This window comes from Neoarius graeffei, chromosome 2, assembly GCF_027579695.1.
Source record: "Neoarius graeffei isolate fNeoGra1 chromosome 2, fNeoGra1.pri, whole genome shotgun sequence".
Classification (NCBI taxonomy): Eukaryota; Metazoa; Chordata; class Actinopteri; order Siluriformes; family Ariidae; genus Neoarius; species Neoarius graeffei.
Window position 1 is genome coordinate 125,090,708 of NC_083570.1, and position 12,715 is coordinate 125,103,422.

Sequence of the window (12,715 nt, forward strand, 5' to 3'; positions counted from 1 at the left end):
GCAAAAAAACGCTCCAGACACTATCCTCGACTCATCCATCTGATCTCAGTGTGCATTTGTAAATCCCCATACGCAGCATCCACTTCATCCAAAAAGGCAATGAACCTCCTGTGACAAAGGGACCTGTTCCCCCCCCCCGATGAGATTTGTTACATAACGTGGCTAAAGTTCAGTGTCTTCGCGCAGAGGGCTTCCTGGAGAGATAAAATGCATGGCATGTTAAAAAAATATTTTTGTCCTGCCATGTCAAACTCAGGCCTACATCTCACAGTTAATATGAGGCTACTCACCTGATGTATGATATAGTGCAGTATAGGGCAGTTTACCCCGCTCTGTCGGAGGAGCCCTGCGAAACCTCTGTGTCTTCCCTGCATCGCGGGTGCGCCATCCGTAACAACAGTTGACAGCTTGTCAAAGCCACCAAATCCACTTGCAACACTGTCAACGGCGTTGAATATATCGGTGCCCTTAGTCGTATCATGCAGAGAAACCAATTCTAATAGCTCCTCGTGCACTTCAAATGAACTGTCAATAGTTCTCGTAAAAATCAGTAGCTGGCTAACATCCATCACATCTGTACTTTCATCCAAAGCCAAGGAGAAGTACTTGCAGTCATGCATGACTTTTCTCAGCTTAATTTCGACGATCGTGAATGTCAAAAATTCTGCGTGTCACTGTGCGTCAGGACAAAGAGACCGTTTCAAAGTGTTTAACCATCTTATCGTCACCAAAAGCTTTAGCCATTTCCACGGTGCACACCTTGACAATTTCCCCATCTGACAATGGCGTCTTTGCTTTGGCAAGCTCAAGTGAAACAGCATAAGAGGCTCTGAGTGCTGATTCCTGTGTAGTTGTGGCTCTGGTGAAAAGTTGCTGTTGTTGGTTTACTTTTGATTTGAGGTCGGCTACGACAGCGGCCCTTGCAGCTCCAGTGTACTTCTCATATTTAACTTTGTGCAAGGTGCTGTAGTGGCGACTTAAGTTGAAATCTTTCATGACTGCTATGGTTTCTAAGCAAACCAGACACATGGGTTTGCCTTTGAATTCTATGAAGAGATAATCTGCTTCCCATCTTGACTGAAAGGTATGGTTTTCTTGATCGAGTTTTCTTTTTTTTGCACTGCTAGTAGCCATGGCTCTCTTCTCTCTTCCTCGGTTGTTTGCATAGGAAGCGCCCTCTATCGGTCAACAGTGTAAAAAAAAAAGGCTGCGGTTATTTTTTTTTCCTGATAATTAATAAATGATCTACGGGCCGCACTGAGTAAGGAGGCGGGCTGCATGCGGCCCGCGGGCCGCCAGTTGCCCATCCCTGTCCTAATACTTGTAAAATATTTACAAAATCAGTGCAGTACAACTGCTATTATTTTTAAGTGGGCATTTCTTTAGATGGCTAAATATGTTTTTTCTCATGTTGCAAGCTTATGGCCCTTTTCCACTACCCTTTTTCAGCTCACTTCAGCTCGCTTCAGCCCGACACGGCTCGCGTTTCGACTACCAAAAACCAGCACGACTCAGCTCGCTTCAGCCCTGCTTAGCCCCTAAAACTCGCACCGTTTTGGAGTGGGGCTGAAGCGAGCCAAACTGTGCCGAGTGAGGCTGGGGGCGTGAGCAGACACTCCCCTGTGCACTGATTGGTGAGGAGGAGTGTCCTCACATGCCTACACACGCCCCGCGAGCGCGCTGGGATCTGTAAACACCGCAAACCCGGAAGAAGAAGAATTACGAATTACGAGAATTTCTGAAGCCTTATGCGCCTCGCCTCATCTATACGCTCTTGCCAGTATCTGTCCGCGTTGTCGGTGACAACAAGCCACAGCACCAAGACCAGCAACACTAACGACTCCATGTCCTCCATGTTTATTGTTTACTATTCGGGTCGTGAGACTACCGCTTAAAAGATCACTGAATCAGTGACATACAGAGCATCGTGCACGAGTTCGCGGAGCGCAAGGCTCGTCGTATGCCCTTCAAATAATGCGCGCAGTAGGCTATTGATGTTTTATTATGAGCCATGTACAGTATGTCGCCTAATGTTTTTTTGTTTCTGAGTTACATGTTCGTTTGAAGGACTTAATGTACAAAATAACATAGTTGCACCCCGTAGTGTTGAAATTGGTAAACACAGTGCATTCAGTGAGGTTTGCACTGCCCTCCTTTTATTTCTGACTCTTCCTGTCACCGTTGCAACCTCTGAGCGCTCATTCGTATGCCCTTCAAATAATGTGCGCAGTATAGGCTATTGATGTTTTATTATGAGCCATGTACAGTATCCTAATGTTTTTTGTTTCTGAGTTACATGTTCGTTTGAAGGACTTGATGTACTAAATAACATAGTTGCACCCGGTAGTGTTGAAATTGGTAAACACCGCAGTTGCGGACATTTTGTAGCCTAAAATGATGTTATGATAAGCTTTAATAAAGGGCCCGGTCATTTGCCCCGCCCCCGCTCTGACTTGTTCCGCCACTGTCACTGATGTCACTGTTTGCGCTGCTTAACGACATCACGTGACGTCCACCCACTTTCGCTAACTCCACCCAATGTGTCCACCCACTTCCAGCCAGCACGGTTCAGCGCGGTTGTAGTCGAAATGCAACTCCAACAGCCCCGCTCAGCTCGACTCAGCACGGCACGGCTCAGCCGCGTTTGTAGTGGAAAAGCGGCATTAGTCTCTGGTTGGATACTTCTGTTGGTTTCTGGTAATTGCAATCGCCCCGACCAAAATCTACACCAGGTAATACATTTACCATGTACAAGTATCTAATACAAGACCACTTAAAAAATGCAAACCATCACTTTAAATCACAAGACATATTTTACTGGAATAGTGAACGAATTTCAACAAGGATTTTGTTCAATTACACCAATCATCAAAAATAGTCCTACCATGTGTTCAGAATCAGGCCCTGTCCACACGGCAACGGATTCAGGTGAATCTGATAAAACTGTTTATCGTTTCGGCCTGGCGTCCACACGGCACCGGCGTTTTGGGTGCCCCAAAACGAAATCTTTTGAGAACGGGTTCCAGAGTGGAAAGATCTGGCAACGGCGCCGTTGCAAAGTCGTCTGGATGAGTAGAACGGATTTGTTTACGATGACATCACAACCACATGACTGTGAGTGCTTCACGCCGGGCATAGACATATAAACACAGACGCCGCCTTCCGCGTAGAATCATGCGTCATCCTCGCCGCCATATTGGATGGGGCAAAGCGGAGAATAAAGATGCCTCATTCATGTGCTGCGTTTAACTGTACCAACAGGTTTACCGTCCAAACGAGATCACATGGGATTACCTTTCACAGGTGAGACTGGAAAAATACTTTTCATTGTATTTGGTCATTATAACGCAATTTTACGAACAGATTTTTCTGACTTTGTGGCTAATATGAAGTCTCGCGCATAATAGCCGCTCAGTGAAACCTGTCTCCAAACAATTTATAATTTATAAATAAATTTATAATTTATTTCATAGCCCACCCAACCAATTTCACCACCAGCTGTCAGATGGTGATGGCACTCTCAAAAATAGAAGAGATTGGAAGCATGTCAGACTGTGAAGCAATCACATGGAGCAATCCCATTGTAATATGGTTTAATTGAATTTTTTTTCTATATAGCACTGTATATTGCAAAAATTGTTTTTGGAGACATTTTATAGCCTATCTGCACGGCATTTAATGAAAGTGATGCGGAGACAGCACGGCACGGCTTCAGCAGCGTAAGCACAGCACATTATTCTACACGATCCCCGCTGAGCTCCAAAACATGCCTTGATGTGTAGATATCGTTAGTAGCCTACGATAGTAGCAGCGGAATAAATACATTTTAAAAAAAAGTTTCCGATAGTTTGATTCCAGTATAGGCCTGCTGCATGTTGAGGAAATTTAGGTCACACCTCCCACGGAATATTGACGGGTATTTCGCACACTATTTATAACCATCACATTAAAAGTTATATATGTTGTTTTGATGCCTGTTTGTTTCCCAAATATATACGTGTGTGTCTTAATGGGTGAATAAAAGGCATCGAGTTAAACATTATTGTAGAAAGGGGCTTTATGAAGTTCAGCCCATTTACTTGCATTGGTTTACAGGGAAGATTTGCCACATCCAATATGGCGGGGACACTGACGTATCCCAGCAACGGGCCACCAGGCTCAATGCGGCGTCTACGTTTATATGTCTATGATGCCGGGTAGAAGAAGGGGTTTATGCGCATGCGTCGTACTTCTATTGTTCTGGTGTCTCCGATGGGACCGTCTTACAGCGCACGTAGAGGTGTGGCATGTGTATTGCATCGTTTTCAGCAAGCGTTGCGTTGCCATATGTGCCTGATACTTTACTGATCCGTTGCCCATGTGGACGCGATATTTAAAAAAAAAAATCTCGTTGTCGTGTGGATGTAGCCTCAGAAGTTGAGTCATTATCTCCACCATCACCACCATCAGGAATTGAGTCGTTATCTCCATCATCACCACTATCAACAACATCATCTGTGTGGCTGTCGGGAGGGGTGCTACAGAAAGGAGAAACATGAACAGGCCTTTTCCATTTGCCCTTTTGGCTGCACCAAGTCAAACCATGCTGCACCAAGTCAAACCTTGCTGCATTATCAGTTCTAACGAGCAGAGTCTAACCATACTGAGGCCCAAAATGGACCATCTCTGCAGATGTGACATTGAGCCATTTGTTCAGCTGATCAGTAGGGATGCTCCTGGCAGCTAATTTGCCAGTCAATTTTTTTTAGACTAGTTGACTAGTCTAAAGTAAGAAAACACTCAGAAATCAGTCAAAATTGAGCACAGTTTTAATTTGCTACGGTTATAGAGCCATTTAACACCATTAATCATGTTCTTCAATAATCTAATAAATGTTGCCATGTGGCATTTGTCGCCCTGCATTTACAAACGTCGCACATATATAACATGACGACAACTCACATATCTTGTGCAGGTAACTTGCTGAGTGTGCCAAACGGTATGTTGGCAGTGCTACAGTAGCACCTGTAGCTCGCTCTCCATGCAGGTAAACGTCCACAACCTGTGCTGAATGTGGTTACACATTGCTCCAGTTGAGTGGTTATATGCCAGTTTATTCTGACAAAGCCTACATGCAACCTTATTTTCCATTTTCTATACTGTCGCAGCACATTGCTTTTACGCGTTTGTCACATTATAGTCCACCTCTCTTGTTGGATTGAAACTGCTGTGCTAAATCAGTTTCAATGAAAAAAAAAATTGTAAAAATACTGTATACATAGAAATATTTCTAGTTTTGTTACTACTCCTCTTTTCTGCCCTTGGCTATGAGAGGTCTCCATGATCATCATGTTTGATTACTCAAATAATTGTGTGTTATACAGGGCTTTTGATGTCCGAGACACTATTTAAAATGTGACCCCACCTCAAAATCAGAGTAGATGATTGACTCTGTGCCATCGCTATCCATGTGCTCGTTAAGGGACTGCTGCACAGTAGAAGAGAGACAATTCATGACAAATGTGATGTTTAGGGAGAAGTGTCACACGGAAGGCAGAAGACGTCAAGTATGCTTATGAAGCCAAACGCTAACCATTCTGTGCCGTTTAAATCACAATATAAACTCACCTCGAAGTCGGAGTCCATAGCGTCGCCCGTGCCATCGCTGTCTTTGTCTGTGCGCTCATCAAGGGAGTGCTGTACAATTGATCACGTTCTGTTACATCACTTGGTTTTAATCAAAAACAGCCACAGCCAATGAGCTGTGTATACATACAGTAAAGCATCAAGTTGGTAGGCAATGCATGCAATACCTTAGTTAATAATCATAATGAATACAGACATGAAACAAACAGTAAGGGAACCTACTTTTTCAGGCTCATCATTCATCCTCTCCCTTTCACCATCACTGCTATTTACACCGTGCCCACTGGGTTGCTGGGGGGGGACATTTTTGGAAATAACTTAATATTTGGAGTTATATGCACACCTCATGTCTCATGACAACATGATGTTTAGGGAGAAGTGTCACACCGAAGGCAGAAGACGTCAAGTATGCTTATGAAGCCAAACACTAACCATTCTGTGCCGTTTAAATCTATCACAATATAAACTCACCTCGAAGTCAGAGTCCAAACCGTCACCCGTGGCATCGTTGTCTTTGTCCATGTGCTGTAGAAGAGGAGAGACAATTCAGAACATGATGTTCACTTGGTTTTAATCAACTGCTGAGAGGAGACAATATGTGGCTTATTGAAGTTGAATGAATATTACACGTTAAAGTATACCATGACACTTCAAATTGTCCAGACTGTACAAATGTAATCTTACCCGTACCTCTTGATGACTCCCAACCTTGGCATCTTCAGTGAAATCAGAATCTGAGCTGCATAGATGATGATTATTGCCACACATTCGCTAAATATCTATAACCCATACGCAGTTTAACCACAACACAATACATTTTACTAATAATATGTATTGATTGTATTGTTTACCTGTCTCCAACACTGGCATCTGAAATAAAGTCAACAATATTAGATTGTTTTATTAATCATTAATGTTACATGAAGCTTGCAAATATACAAATATTTTACACTTTAAATTTGAATTTGAAGACACATTTGGCTGCACACCAATGCAACAAAATGTGTTTTAGCAGTTGACATTAATGCTCCCATTTCTCCTAAGGTGAGGAAAAGTTTAGCTAGCCTGGTAGTTACTGAGCAAAGTAGCTAGATATATTATATATATGGCTACATGGGCGTCGCCACCATTGAATGTGAAGGGGACGTGTCCCCCTCACATTTCATAACTCTTCGTTTGGACCCCCCCACATTTAACATAAAATATGAGTTCACCCAGCGCCGTTTCTATTGCTTCGTGAAAGAATCCATTCCACTTGATTGATAAGAGAATACACAGACCACTGAAAATCCACTCTGGGTTTTCCGGGCGTTCCCTACAACAGCTCACCACATGCAAGCGAATCTCAGCGCGAGCAGAGACAGCTGCTCGAGAGTGAAGGAGGTGATGTCAGCCACATTGCCACCTCACAATAGCTTTTGCTGAAACCTTATTCTTTTGTTATCTGCTCTCAAAATTAACCCTAGGCCACGTTAAATTAATGTTCAACTAAACAATGAAATGAGCTTAGCCTAATGGGGTATTCTTGGTTGATGGTGAATTCATTCATCTCATTATCTCTAGCCGTTTTATCCTGTTCTACAGGGTCGCAGGCAAGCTGGAGCCCATCCCAGCTGACTACGGGCGAAAGGCGGGGTACACCCTGGACAAGTCGCCAGGTCATCACAGGGCTGACACATAGACACAGACAACCATTCACACTCACACCTACGCTCAATTTAGAGTCACCAGTTAACCTAACCTGCATGTCTTTGGACTGTGGGGGAAACCGGAGCACCCGGAGGAAACCCACGCGGACACGGGGAGAACATGCAAACTCCGCACAGAAAGGCCCTCGCTGGCCACGGGGCTCGAACCCGGACCTTCTTGCTGTGAGGCGACAGTGCTAACCACTACACCACCGTGCCGCCTGATGGTGAATTGTTTGCAGTATTTCCTCCTCCCCAGACACAATGGACATAAGGACATTCTTTACAAAGCAGCGGAAAGTCAGTCAGAATTTCCCCACAGGACAGGGTTTTTTTTGTCCCAATGGAAATGTTAGTGCAGTTAGCTGGCTAGTCAATGTTAGGAGATGTATCAGCTAGCTTAATGTTAGCTATTATTTAATTCAAACCCAGTAGGCCTGCCTTACTGTAATGCCAAGAATGAGGTCAAGTCTGCTCTGATGATATTTATTGATTCCCTGTTGTGATTTGAAGAACTTGTTTTGTCTGGTCTTTGCCAGTTTTCTGGAAAGTAACATGGGAAACCAGTGTCTGGGGAAGGAATAGTAGAAAGGAAAGCGATGGAGAGAGATGGGTGTTATTCCAGGTGGATTGTGAAGGAAAGGGGGATAAAAGTTATGAAGTGGTAGAAATTGTGGTGGCACCAATGTAAGAAGGAGTTCTATCTATCAATCTATTTGTTATACTGATCTGTAAATGTTACTGTAGTACCGCCATTGCATGTAGGTTGACAAAACTGCACTTGATCATTGTGTGAAGTTCTCTTTTATGTGTCGTTGCTTGACACAGTGTGATTGTGTGTTATGAAGTTTGCATGATGCCATGGCATTTTTGTTATGAGCATCACTAAATCGGAAAAAAGTAAAACGCACCCACTAAAGTCACTGTTGGTGGTGAACAAAATCGCACCTGTTCATTGTGTGAAGTTGTTTTTTGTGTCACCGTTGCTGGACACAGGGTGATTTTGTGTTATGAAGTTTGCGTGACGCCATGTCATGCCTGTTCATTGTGTGAAATTATGAATATTCTTATTTTTAAACATACAGTTGAGTGCCACTATTGCTTGGCACAGTGGCACATTGTGTTACATCTAAAACTAAATAAAAAAAAGGAAACACAAAATAAAAAGTAAAATGCACCCATAAAGGTGATAAACTGTGTCACAGTCATCTCATTATCTTGGGCAGAGCAGTGGGTTTAAAAACAGGCTGATGAATATATGGACTCGTTGAATGAGGACTTATTGTTGAGTCTCTAAAATAGTCATTGAATTAAGTGACTTTTGTCGGTAAAATTAGGTGTTTAACAACCTGTTAAAAATCCACCAGAATGCAGGAAATGGCCTCTAATTAATTAATAAATGTTCTGGGGGAGGACCCCCCACACCCCCCGCCAGTGTGTCCCCCCCACATTAAAAATGCTTCTGGCGCCCCTGTATGGCTAACTTACATCACTGACACCATGGCCAATTTTCTCCATACGGTATATTGTCCTTCGTGGTCTGGGCTCCTTGTCCTCTCGCAAATATGGCCGGTGTTCTGTAAAGTTATCCTACCTCTTGGATTTGTCCTACCAAGCCTACTGCGCATGCGCGAAAGGTCTGCCGAGCCGCGCTGCTTGAAAATCCATCGGTCGTATAATATGGATTAATTTTTGGCTTGGTGTTAGCATTAGTTAAGACAGATACATTTTGCGTGTTTTAATTTATAAACAAACGAAACGATGCCCCGTCATAACTCTGACGTCATCTGTTCCTGTGAGGCGCCTCCATTTTCAGCCCTCAGCCCTTTTCTTTCCGCTCAGCCGCCGAGTTGAATCAGAGCGCGCGAGGCGTGTTTGATTTGATAACTTTAGCGGATGCTCGGCCCTGATTGGATGCTGGTTGCTGGGGGAGTTCGATGCCTCGGCAACCAAAAGTCAGAAGCCAGCCAATCAGGGCCAATCAGATATCCAATCAGATTCATCTCGCGCACCAACTGCTTGGCGCCGAAACAGAGAGACCGGAAGAGAAAGCAGTCAGACGCTCCTGGACAAACAGATGCGCGCGCTGATGAAGCGGCTTAACGGAAATAAAATAAGTGTCGGGTTGGACAACTCTGTCAAAGATAAGAAAATGTTAACCGACCCAAAGCGAGTCGGACTGGTGGAGCACGGGGCGCTTGGTGTAAACCGTCCTAAAGGTGGCTGGCAAGCCTTTCCGGCACAAATGATCTCCGTCAAAGGGAAGAATGAATGTGGAGCAATGAGCGCTCGCGGTGTAGTTGGCTGTGGGAGCTCAGGATATTAATGTTAGCTTCGCTACCGCAGGAGTTTCACCTGGCTGCCGCGCCTCCTCTTTATAGCATCCTTTGCGCTCCCTTTGCTGTGTGTTGTGTTGAAGACAGGGAGCGTTATGCATGCTGGGCCTGTTGCACTACAATAATCCATATACATGCACAAACGGGAATGCAGCCGATCTTTCTGTTTCTATCGGCAAACCAAAGCGCGCACAGTGTAACGCTACAGCGTCCCAGACAGCTTCATCACCACAGCGGCCAGAAACACCTGCCCTTCCGGCCAAACACTGACAACAACCGCGGCTTCCTCACCGAACTCCTCCACCCGAGCCCCGCAGCAGCGCCAACTCTTACAACACTGACAAAAGTTATTTCTGACCTTTACATTCTTGTAGAAAGCCGAACTGCAATAGCGGCCAAAAAGATTTGCTGAATATGAGTGTCCGAACAAAACAAGAAAACACTCCAACATGTCTGCTCATCTGTGCGATCTGCTCCGTATGATGAACATTAATGGGCATGTGCGAGCAGGGTTGCCAGATACTGCTGACGGTTTCCAGCCCAAAATATGTTCAAAACCCGCCCAAAATGTAAAATGTTCTTGATGCCTATCTTGTAAAGTAAAAATATGCAGCTAAAGTCCAGAATACTATTTGTAAATTGAACAACAATGCAAACAGCTTCTAAACGGCAGCATGAGCCCGTCAGTGGTGGAGGTGAAGAATCTGCTGTCTGGTCCTCGGCTCCGTGTGCTTCAATCAGATTATAACTCTGCAATCATCTGCTGGGTTCTGAATCCTACATGCACCAGTAGGTGGCGCACACGCGGAATATTCTGTAGGCTATGTTAGGCTACGATGCATATCTAACATCTGCATTGCTGAGGTTATTTATTTTTTATTTGTCTATCTTTTTATTTATCCCATTTGTTTTATTAATTTTAAAGGCCTAGTTATTCTGCTTAATTTATTTTTGTCTACATCCATGTATTTTCTTCATCTGTTATCCTGATTTTTGTGGATTTGTTAGATTGTACCTGCTTTATATACTTCAATTTCAAAAAAAAAAGTTAGGCTGCGATGCCTGGCTGAATGTAACATGAGAAGAGAAAATGGAGAATGGATTGCGTCATTCTTATTTACTAGTTTATGAGTTCAGTTTCTGCACTACATTACACACATTCATATTAGTCTTACAGTTGCATCGACATTTTTTGTTTAAATAATACTTAATGAGATTAATGTGTATTGTTAATGATTAATTTAGGCCAATGCTCGATTTTGGTTGTTTAAAATACCTAAGGGGTGCTGGGTAAACTAGGTCTCTGACTTGCCTCAGTTGACCAAAGAGAGCTGTTTTTCCTGATTTCCTTCACATGTTCAAGAACATCATTCGGCTTAGTTTAATTTGGATTGGATGTAGACTAGTGGATGTAGATAGTACATAGAATGTGCTGCATCAAAGTCCTTCTAAGGCTATACAAGTGTCTCTGGCTGCATTCTCACATAGAACGTTGGTGCGAAATATTTATAAACATCTGATAAATTTTTGTCAACCAGCCCAAGCCATTTTTCGCCCGCAAAGTAGAATTCAAAACCGCCCAATCTGGCAACACTGTGCGCGAGCCAAAGTTAAGTCTCGTGGTTAACCACACAGCTGCGAACACGACCTTAATGTTATTCTGGTACTTGTAGTTCTTTGAGAAAGCTGTCTAGTTTGTGTCATGGCTTTTAGATATGCTAAAAACTACTACTCCCTGCATGCATTGCGCCGCTCAAGGCCCCAATCACGGTTTAGCAACGTGCGCGCTCCTCCATAGACCCATAGACATACAAACACAGACGCCGCATTGAGCGTAGAATCATACGTCACCCTTGCCGCCATATTGGATGTGGCAAAGTAGCCGAGAATAAAGATGCCTCATTCCTGTGCTGCGTTTAACTGTACCAACAGGTTTACCGTCCAAACGAGATCCCATGGGATTACCTTTCACAGGTGAGACTGGAAAAATACTTTTCATTGTATTGGGTCATTATAACGTAATTTTACGAACAGATTTTTCTGACTTTGTGGCTAATATGAAGTCTCGCGCATAATAGCCGCTCGGTGAAACCTGTCTCCAAACAACGAAGTATTTCCTTCGTAACTACGCTGATTGTTGTTAGTTGCTTAGCTAACTTTTCACGTACTATGTAGGTTTCCCAAAAATAAAGCCATGAAAAAGCAGTGGGAGACAGCTGTGCGACGGGAAGGGTTTTCTGCTACTCCGTCATCCATGCTCTGCAGTGAACACTTCAGAACGGAGGATTTGGACAGAACAGGTCAGACAGTCAGGATCAGAGAGGGAGCTGCTCCTTCAGTCTTCAGTTTCCCAGCTCATCTCCACCAGGTAGGTGTAGAGTTATAAGCAGTGAGAATTAGAGAATACAGTGCCACACTATGATGAACGTTTTTGAACGTATGATGAATGTTTTTAACCTTTCTGAATGTGAAGGAATCAGTGATGTATTTTTTGTTTTGGTATGACGTTAGACCCTGGCCGAACTCAGTTTGGCGCTCATTCAGCTCACTTTATTCAACGAGAGTAGGTCTGTGTGGTGACTCAATAAATAAAACAGTACATTTTTATTTTCATTCACTATTTCCAGTTTTTCCACTATTTCCATCATTTATCATATTCAGTCTTGTCGGTTGGTTATTGTGGCCTCAGGTTTTGGTAGCTTGCTACGGTATGCTGACTGATTAGCTTACCTGAGCTATCTATCGCGTATCTGTCACTAGTTTGCAGTGTACAGGGGATTTCGCACACTATTTATAACCATCACATTAAAAGTTATATGTGTTGTTTTGATGCCTGTTTCCCAAATATATACGTGTGTGTCTTAATGGGTGAATAAAAGGCATCGAGTTAAATATTGTTGTAGAAAGGGGCTTTATGAAGTTCAGTCCATTTACTTGCATTGGTTTACGGGGAAGATTTGCCACATCAAATATGGCGGACACTCTGACGTATCCCAGCAACGGGCCGCCAGCTCAATGCGGCGTCTATGTTTATATGTCTATGTATAGACCCATTTACTGTTTCTA

The 12,715-nt window shown here is 43.5% G+C and overlaps 1 long non-coding RNA gene across 1 annotated transcript; it reads right to left on the reverse strand.

Annotated features, from left to right (window-relative positions):
- Positions 1–6,309: 6,309 nt before the first annotated feature.
- On the reverse strand, positions 6,310–10,109 carry LOC132875431 (uncharacterized). The gene is made up of 3 exons (XR_009651823.1): positions 10,008–10,109; positions 6,477–6,495; positions 6,310–6,364 (listed from the first exon to the last, which is right to left on the reverse strand). It is a non-coding gene; the product is annotated as an uncharacterized LOC132875431 (long non-coding RNA).
- Positions 10,110–12,715: the final 2,606 nt, after the last annotated feature.